A 10,828-nucleotide genomic window follows, 5' to 3' on the forward strand; every position below is an offset into this window, starting at 1 on the left:
ACATTGAGCTTTCACCAATTCTATTTGTGCAGTTAATTTTCGTTCCGTCTCTTCGGCCCGATCTTTAAGTTCCTTTGTCTTCGTCTCTATCCGCTGCTCTAATTCGGAAAAACTATCTTGTAAGTGCTGCATAATCTCAGCTTTCAAATTTTCCTGCCCTTCAGTAACTGAGGCTAATTTCGTATTCAAATCATTTTGCCCTTCAGTAACTGAGGCTAACTTCGTGTTAATGTCGATTTTCAAATTTTCCTGCCCTTCAGTAACTGAGGCTAATTTCGTATTCAAATCATTTTGCCCTTCAGTAACTGAGGCTAACTTCGTGTTAATGTCGATTTTCAAATTTTCCTGCCCTTCAGTAACTGAGGCTAATTTCGTATTCAAATCATTTTGACCTTCAGTGACTGAGGCTAATTTCGTATTCAAATCATTTTGCCCTTCAGTGACTGAGGCTAATTTCGTATTCAAATTATTCATGCTCTCGGTTATCATCTGCATCTGTCTCATGATAATTACCAATGGATCTAATCCATGTTGCGTACTTGCTGTTACATCTCCCGCCGTGTCTACCGGGCGTTCTATTGCGCTATCTGTAGCGATCGGTTCTACAACACTTCTAACTACATCATTATTATCAGTGCTAACAGCTGAAGGCTGTTGCGTGCTGCTCTGCTCTGCTTGACTCATCTTAAACATTGCCCTAGTTAAAACCATATAAATATTCTACTGTCACTACATTTATATATCTCCCTTCACACAAGAGTAATTCTGTGGGGCAGGTCTAACTACATCTAGCATGAACACATTTAGTCAACGTTCAAATATTCAATAAGCCGGCCGCGGTGGTCTAGCGGTTCTGGCGCTGCAGTCCGGAACCGCGGGACTGCTACGGTCGCAGGTTCGAATCCTGCCTCGGGCATGGGTGTGTGTAATGTCCTTAGGTTAGTTGGGTTTAAGTAGTTCTAAGTTCTAGGGGACTGATGACCTAAGATGTTGAGTCCCATAGTGGTCAGAGCCATTTGAACCATCAAATATTCAATAGCACTAAACAGAGAAGCGTATAATTCATCTATTCTAGTAAGCTTCCATAAAAAAAATTATAGATCTGGCCTTTTCTCTGCGCCCAGCGTCTTGTTTATGTTCTTATTTGTAGATCTCCTGAATGTGACTGCGAGTATTTCTTCTCTTTTCCAAGCGTCAGTTAAGTTGGCTCGTCGTAGTTCACATGAAACAGAGAACAAAATTATTTTAACAACGTCCAAAAACGTGTCCTGTCACGGATTGGCCATTATAATGAATTCTACTGTAATTGATGATAGTATGTGTAATTGCAGCTTGCCGCTAACTTGGTGTAATGTTTTGTCTGTACAGAGGTGTAACTGTCGCCTTTATTAGCCCTTCACTCTCACACATAAATCGGTACAATACAGTTAGGGCCTCCTGTTTTATCTTTTGGGCTTATCCGTGATAAGACAGGCAAACAATTATGCTATTTGAGGATTCTGAGTATTTTCTCGAGTTTCATTCGCTCTCTGTCTCTCTCTCTCTCTCTCTCTCTCTCTCTCTCTCTCCCTCTCTCTCTCTGTCCTTTATCTGTGTACAGTTTTAAATCTATTATTTTATTTACGTGGAATCAGCCCAATAGAATCTCTGGTGGAGCCCTTCGTCTTAATATTCAGCGGCTGGTTTGCTGGAAAAGATCTTTACATTTGTTATTATTGTTAAGCGCTGCATTCAGTTGGGAAAAATCGACCGTTTGAACAATTCGTTCATTTTACGACAGATTTAGAATTTCAGATGTGGACGAAGCCTTTTTGGACGATTTTATCAAAACTCGGAGACTGCAGGCTCTCTTCGTCACAGCTGAAACTTGCCCACTAATTACAGGGCCAAGACAATCATCAATGATTCAGACAGAGAACTCATTCGTCATTCACTCTAGAATAAAAGGGTCACAAACCTTATTTCTGAGGAAAATAGTATATTCAATCCATCTCCATTACATGTTCCGTTTTCTGTTGATTCCAAGTCTTACGTAATTTTCGTTTACCGTTTTTCTCTATCCACCAATAACACGCTAGTGGCACAAACTTTACTAGCTCGTTTTAGCGAGAAGAAGAGCAAATATCTCTTTTAGCAACCCGACATTCTTCCGACAGATACTTCCGAAGCTGTACTCCCTCTCTCTCTATCTATAATAACCATGGAGAATGCATCTACGTATCTCTGTTATTCCAAAGAATAATCTTACTAGAAAAATACCTTGGCGTCGACGAGCTGTCGGCGCATATATTCCTAGAAATCCGATCAGATACTTTCCAAAAGTGAATAAATGTGGATGATTTGGTTGACCATTATTAATTATTGCGTGGTAGAGGGTAAATTTCCGTGGGGAGATTACACACTGACTCGAACACACGATCCATTCTGTAGATGTATATTGTGGCCTCCAGCCTGGTAATGCCATGCTCCTTAGCCAAAGAAGGCGTACAATTTTCCTGTCGTCGTGTGTCTGGACACTGTAACATCTATAAGATGGTCACTTATAATTTTTTTTACACCTGGACTTGTGATTTGACATATAAATTTGTTATATACTTTTACCCTACAATTGGACCTCATCCACGTTGGACAGTCTCTTCCAGCTGTTATATCGTTGTCCACAATCACACTGCTGCTTCCCTGATGGTCTCCTTCCATGCAGAAGTCGTGGGTTGATATTAGGTACTCGCACATCTCCATTTCATTAAAAATTCCGGCAAAGTCTTGCGTTATGTCTAAATCCAAAAGGTAATAATCGTCCACAGGTAGCTGCTACAATATTCTGGGCAACTCCTCTATTAGAACATCCAATTTAACGTCCGCTAATTCCACTTTATATGGTACAGCCCCAAGATTTTTATATTTGTTCGAAATCGTCTCCAGTGCTTCCTTGCCGATTTTGTCAAAAATTCCTCTAGCTATCACACTGTCGCTTCCATGTAGGAGAAATGGTAGCCTCGCCTTGACACCGCGTCTTGCAGTGACGAAGTTGGAGGATTTACTACGTAGATAATAGTTAAATGAGCCACACATCTCCTATTTTAACATTACAGATCGTCCCTTCACTAACTGCCCCTGACAGTCCTCTTGATCACAGATTTTAACTACCACAATGTTATCGCAAAAGCGTTTTGTAATAAAAGTAAGCACTTTTAAATCCAGCTTGCTAAGGAGCGTACGATTTTCGGTAAAATTTATGTTACCAATGTCAGAAACTACGAGTATATTGTCCAGGTTCTCCAGTAGTAACCACAAACCAAAGAGTTCGTCAGTTGGTCTCGTCCTCCTCCCTAATAGTTAAGGAATGTTAAGCACTTTGGAGGAATAGATGTTGACACTTTCAACTACCACAGAAGACTGATTAGAAGCGGATGTCATGCATCCTTTTATACTCTACAAATCCGAGATGATTGCACTTCCAGTAACACGATGTCCGGTCATACACTCTGCTTAGACTCTAGCTCAATTGCGCTATTTTGTCGCAAGGTGTCCGTAGGAGGGAAGGCGACTGCTCCATGTTGGAATTTGAACTTCCCGCCATTTTTCTGGGATGAGGGGAGCTTGACACTTTCCCACCAAAATTCAAACCTCCCGCCAAAATCCGCCATCTTGTATCACGCCATCGCCGACATCTTGGATGATGTAATCGCCCCCATCTTGGATAACTGTAGTTTGTCCTAGTACCCCTGTTGTTCCAATACACCTGTCCTGTAGAAACCATTGAGGTAGCTGACAGCAGACAGTTACCACTGTATCATATGATACCCCTAGCTTCTCTTCTCTCTCCATTCTTACGTGGACTGCTAAATTAAGATACTATAGTAAAATCCTACTAGTGCTGTCCTTTTTCTAAGCATTTAATACCCGCTGTTAGTTCTGTTTTCTACAACATACTAGATCAACGTTCAAGAATGCATACAGAGAAGTATTGTTCGCAGTTTTCTTGTAGACTGACGGCATTTTCCTAAGATCCCGCGAAAGAATCTATCATCTATTTTACCTGTGAATGTGCTTTTGTGGTCGTTATGGTCATATCCCTACAAACAGTTACCCCAGATAATTATATGAGTTAACTGATTCTAGATATTGAAATCATAGAACTCCACGTTTGTGCATTTTGTGTAATGTTCAGTTTTATATATCTGATCAATTAAAGCATGCTGCCAATTTTTTTTACCACTATTAAGAAGAAAGAAACAAAGCCAAACAGATAACTGCAGCATCCAAGAAGAAATCTTGTGAAGACTTTGGAAACAGGTTCGATACTTTGGGTCAAGCTGCAGGAAAATCATTCTGGAGTATAATTAGCAGTCTTCGAAAGGGAGGTAAGAAGGAAATGGCAAGTATTTTGGACAGGTCAGGAAAACTGCTGGTGAATCCTGTTGATGCCTTGGGGAGATGTAGGGAATATTTTGAGGAGTTTCTCAATGTTGGTTAAAATACGATCAGTAATGCTTCAGATTTCGATATACAATGGGATAGGAATGATGATGGAAATACAATCACATTTGAGGAAGTGAAGAAAATGGTCAATAGATTGCAGTGCAATAAAGCGGCTGGGATGGATGAAATCAAGTCTGAACTCATAAAGTACAGTGGAATGTCAGGTCTTAAATGGCTACACAGGATAATTCTAATGGCGTGGGAGTCGGGACAGGTTCCATCAGACTGGAAGAAAGCAGTAATTACACCTATCTTTAAACATGGAAACAGAAAAGATTGTAATAACTACAGAGGTATCTCTTTAATCAGCGTTGTGGGTAAAATCTTCTCAGGTACTGTTGGAAGGAAAGTCCGAGTATTAGTTGAGGACAAATTGGATGAAAATCAGTGTGGGTTTAGGCCTCTTAGAGGTTGTCAGGACCAGATCTTTAGCTTACGGCAAATAATGGAGAAGTGTTACAATTGGAACAGGGAATTGTATATATGCTTTATAGATCTAGAAGAGGCATATGACCGGGTTCCTAGGAGGAAGTTATTGTCCATTCTATGAGATTATGGGATAGGAGGCCAACTTTTGCTAGCAATTAAAGGTCTTTCCATAGATAGTCAGGCAGCAGTTAGAGTTGACAGTAAACTGAGTTCATTGGTCAGAGTAGTTTCAGGGGTAAGACAAGGCTGCAACCTGTCTCCACTGTTGTTCATATTATTTATGGATCACATGTTGAAAACAATAGAATGGCTGGGTGAGATTAAGAAATGTGAACACAAAGTAAGCAGTCTCGTATATGTGGATGACTTAGTTGTGATGGCAGATTCGATTGAAAGTTTGCAAAATAATATTTCAGAGCTAGATCAGAAATGTAAGGACTATGGTATGAAGATTGGCATTTCCAAAACGAAAGTAATGTCAGTGGGAAAGAGATATAAACGGATTGAGTGCTAAATAGGAGGAACAAAGTTAGAACAGGTGGATGGTTTCAAGTATTTAAGATGCATATTCTCACAGGATGGCAACATAGTGAAAGAACTGGAAGCGAGGTGTAGCAAAGCTAATGCAGTGAGCGCTCAGCTACGATCTACTCTCCTCTGCAAGAAGGAAGCCAGTACCAAGACTAAGTTATCAGTGCACTGTTCAATCTTTCTACCAACTTTGTTGTATGGGAGCGAAAGCTGGGTGGATTCAGGTTACCTTATCAATAAGGTTGAGGTTACAGATATGAAAGTAGCTAGGATGACTGCAGGTACTAGTAGATGGGAACAATGGCAGGTGGGTGTCCACAATGAGGAAATCAAAGAAAAACTGGGAATGAACTCTATAGATGTAGGAGTCAGGGCGAACAGACTTAGATGGTGGGGTCATGTTACATGCATGGTAGTAGCAAGGTTACCCAAGAGACTCATGGGTTCAGCAGTAGAGGGTAGGAGGAGTCGGGGTAGACGAAGGAGAAGGTACCTGGATTCGGTTAAGAATGATTTTGAAGTAATAGGCTTAACATCAGAAGATGTACCAATGTTAGCACTGAATTTTATAAGGCGGACTATGCTCCAGACTGAACGCTGAAAGGCATAATCAGTCTTAAATGATGATGATGATGATATTAAATCTTACTGTTTTTATCCATTGTTTTAGGGTATCTTGCGAGGAAACTGTGAGTTGGAATTTGTATGATCAATGTTTTCAAGATCCGTACAGACTGGCATGGATGAGGTCAGTTGTTTGGGGATACTCATCCCATTAGTACATGAAACCAAGATAAATCTGTAGTAGCACTCCTAGTGACATTCCAGCAGCACATAATATATACAAAACCTGAATTATCTGCAGATAACTCTAAAATATGTTTGCAATAAAATCTCCTTATTCATGGTCGAACTTGGGACATGTGACTATATGGAAGACATAAGTTATACACCATCTAGATACTGAAGTCTGAGGCACTCATTGTCTGCAGCTGATTTTGCTTGGAGCTGCATTCGACACCATGCTTTATACAAAAAATGAGAACAAAAATTCTGCTTTAGCATTCTGCGAAAGTGTGGGCAAGTCTATAACTGTGATTAATAAATGTATCGACCTTTCAATTAATTAATGAATCAATAAATTAATTTGAATTATGTATTCGATTTATGGGCCAAAGTAGAGAATTTTATTTCAATTACTTTAATTACAACCGTAATTGCATCCTTCTGGCTGATGTGTGTGTCCAGCATTGTGAACTATGTGTTGCTGCCTTGTGTTCATAGTTGGCAGTCTGCCTTCTGTCTGAAGTCCAACTTCAGTTCTTTTGACGGTTGTACTTTGATGTCGCAAAATTGACGGGATAACATCAAGAAAACACTCATTTTATTTTTCACATACGCCATCATTCATTCATGACTGTATTAGTGCATCTGGGCGCTCCTTCATCTTTCCTTACTCTAAACCAAATTTATCTGTTGTTCTTATTTAATTGAATGTAACTTGGTTTCTGATAGTCTCAAAGAGTATTGTATTACATGGCCATTATATCGAAGCTTGTTAGCTACTAACTGGCAGTCTCTGGCAGTCCTCTGTTTGAGAACTGAGTCTGTTGACTGTAATCTTCTACTGTCTGTTTTGGCAGAAGGTAAACAAATACCTCTCTATCTTTGCAGCCATATTTTAAATATAATGAGCAGTTTCGGGTTTTACCCCTTGAGAGTGGAGTGGCATTCACGCACTATCTGACATGTTAAATTTTCTGACAGAATTCCCTATACAAATTTCTCATTCAGTTGTACACTTCCTGCAGACCATAGTTGGGCAGACAGATGCCTGAGGCAGTGGAGATGCTTCCGGCAGGGGCGGCTGTCTGGCCAGACTGCTGTGCAGCTGGTAGCAGGGCGGCCCCTGCAGACGCGTTGTAGACGTAGTGACTGACAGAGGAAAATGCACTGAAGATGGGCAGAAGGAAAGTGTGGGAAAAAGGGAAAAATTTCTGTAACTTTCTGTAATTTGATAGTGGAGATCAATGTTACATGATACATGCTAATACATCTCCCAAGCAGAGTATTACTGCTCTGTGTTCTACTTGTGATTATATTTCTACAATTCTTTCTTCATTAAAATAAGCTGTTACACTTTTCAAATGATTAGCACTTAACCTCGTTTGATTATTGCTACAGATGGCACACTGCAGTTATACAGATTAATCACTGAGCTATCTGTTACGCACATACATGAGTCAATTAGTTCCAGTGTAAAGTCAAGTGCCGGGTCGCCAGTCGGGAACTTTAGAGCAGAGAGGGCTGTGAAGAAGACGTCTGCAAATAGCGCGCTGACTGACACCTCTCTAAGACGACAACGCGACAGCAGCGGCCTCTGGGCGAAGAGAACTTAAGGGTAGGTCCCGACTGGTCGCGGCCACAGCGTCAAGATTAGGCACTTCAAGACCAGCGACTTAGGAATTGTATATACTGAAGAGATTTTTTTGTTTGCGAGTCGCCCTTTCCTTGCAATACTTCTGTGTTATTGTCAAAGTTAAGTATTGCCATTGGTTCATTTCGTAGTAAAATACTTTAATACTATTTGCTTGAACTGCTGACTAGCGATCCGAGAAGCAGGTTCCCTAGGCACAATATATTGGGCATCTAGGCATGATACAACATTGGCGATGAGTATTAAGAAGAACTCAGTCCCTGACGGCCACGGATTTCCTTTTCTATTTTACTAGCGCCTTAATTCTGTGTTGGCTTTTCTTTGCAAGGGCGTGTTTACTTGCTTTAACCCTGTGAAGCATAGCGTCCTCTACAGTGGACAGCTGTTAATGGTCGCTTCTTTGGCATTGTCAATCAGTCCTGAGGCTGCTAATGCATCCAGTTCACTGTAGTCGGCAGTCCCTACTGGTGTTGTGCGCTGCATGCATTTGCAGCCGCATGACTGATTGAAAATGCCAGAAAATTGACCATTATAAGTTGTCCACTGCAGTGAAATTCATGCACCACAGGGTTAATAGTTTCTCTCATATTGTTTTCGCTAATCAGAGTTTCCAGGTGGGCATTGCAGAGAATTTCTTTGCTTCTGCACTTATTTTTATTGCCTGCCTTGTCTGTTTATTGCAGTTCTCTCTTTCAAATCGAACAACCCACTTCTCTCACCCCTTGATCCAGCGGCACAGCTGCTAGCGATATCTGCAACGCAGCTGACACAGATGTTTCAGTTTCGGATTCAGCAAATTGCAATTCTACTGAGTACAGTACAGCAGCTATTCACCGCTCAAGCCACTAATGAAGCGCAAAATACCACACCTCTAGCTCCGAGGGCCGTACTGCCTTTCGCCCGCATCTCGTGGTCGTGTGGTAGCGTTCTCGCTTCCCACGCCCGGGTTCGATTCCCGGCGGGGTCAGGGATTTTCTCTGCCTCGTGATGGCTGGGTGTTGTGTGCTGTCCTTAGGTTAGTTAGGTTTAAGTAGTTCTAAGTTCTAGGGGACTGATGACCATAGATGTTAAGTCCCATAGTGCTCAGAGCCATTTGAGCTGTACTGCCTTTCCGCCAGTTTAATTAGCTAGAGGAATGGCTTGAGTGGTTGCAACAGTTTGAAGCCCACATAATTGGTCACAACATACCAGGTACTCTGCAACCTCATTATTTCTTATCAACAGTAGGAAGTGCAGTCTTTTGCCTCATTCAGAGATTATTCCCTACCGCAACTCGAGTGAGCTTTCCCATGGTAAGGTTGTAGATTCGCCAATTAACTCTTATGACCAACAAGTGAATGTGGTAGTAGCTAGGTATCAACTCTTTCATTGCAGGAAACGGTCAGAACAAACTTATCATGAGTGGATAAGGGATTAGCAGGGTGTGACGAGGAAATGCAAATTCAAATGTGTATGTGGTGCTTTATATTCAGATGTTATGTTGCCTGATGCGATTGTGTACAATGTAACTGATGTCATATTTAGAGAACAGATTTTGAAACAGTCTGATCCAACATTTCGCGAAGTAGTGCAAATACTAGATTAGGGAAATTCAGGTGCCATGTCGGCTGATAAATTTAAGCAACCACCAGTCTGTCAGGTAGAGTCCCTTGCTCTCGACAGGCAGCATCCACTTGCGAGCGCCATGCCAAATAAACAGTTCTCTATGCAGCGTAACCAGCTCTCCACAGAAGCAAACAGAGTTAAGTCATGCACAAACGCCAAGACTGCTTGTCTAGACAAGCACAGTGTTATGCTTGTGGACAGAAAGGCCACATACAAAACGTATGTATGCAACAGAAATAACATAAACCAAATTGTAGTCACAAGGCCCATGTGATCAATGCAGTGTACTAAAGCCTGCTGCAGGCATCAGGATAACTAGCAAGCGAAACAGTTTGTGGGCAAATTTATTGTTCATTTGCACATAAGTGGAAAACATGTGAAATTTCAGTTGTACACAGGTGCCTTAGTTACATCGCTGAATCGTAACTTTTAGGTTCCCCAAGCCTGTATATACCTAGCATGTACCTGATGGCTTATAATAGACAAGAGATTCCCGTTCTCAGAAAATGTACTTTGCCTACCATGTATCGCTCACATATGTGAACTTTAACTTTCACTGTGGTACAATCATGCGATTGTGAGAACTTATTTGGCCTTGATTCATTTGATTTGTTTGGCTTTCAAATTCAGTACAATGTGTTGGCAGTCAAAGCACTCAATGCTAAAGACAGTGTAGCTAGTTTGCTAAAAGAATTCCCTTAACTCTTTTCTGAACGTTTAGGCAAGGCTAACAGTTTAGTTCCACATATTGGTCTACTATGAATGACAATGGTAAACCAAAATTTTATCGTGCTAGTACTGTTCCTATTGCATTACTGGACGAAATAGCCGCTGAAAATAAAGAATTGCAAGCTAGTGGAGCTATTCTACCCATTGGTTTTTCTTCCAAACTTTCAGGTCGCATTCGCCTCTGCTTCGACTTCAAGTGCATGGTCAACCCACAAACTGTGATTGATACATACTCCTTAACTCGCTCAGAGGATCTCTTGGATGGATTAGGCGCTGGTCGCTACTCTTCAAAAATTGATTTGTGCGATGTGTGTCTTCAAAAACACTCGATGAAGAATCTCGAAAAGTGTGTATAGTGAATACTCATTAGGGCTTGTTTAAATATTTGCTTCCACACATGATGTTTTCCAATGCTATTAGGAACAGCTGACTGCTCAAGTGCCAAACTGTTCAAACTATTTAGACGATACTGTTGTAGCAGGTCGTACACCTGAAGAACACACTGCAAATTTGCGTGCTTTGTGTGTTACCTGATGCAGGACTGAAGTGTAGACGGGACTAGTGTGATTTTTTTAATATCAGAGTTACAGTATGTTGGTCATGTCATAAACAGTC

This window comes from Schistocerca cancellata, unplaced genomic scaffold, assembly GCF_023864275.1.
Source record: "Schistocerca cancellata isolate TAMUIC-IGC-003103 unplaced genomic scaffold, iqSchCanc2.1 HiC_scaffold_1148, whole genome shotgun sequence".
NCBI lineage: Eukaryota > Metazoa > Arthropoda > Insecta > Orthoptera > Acrididae > Schistocerca > Schistocerca cancellata.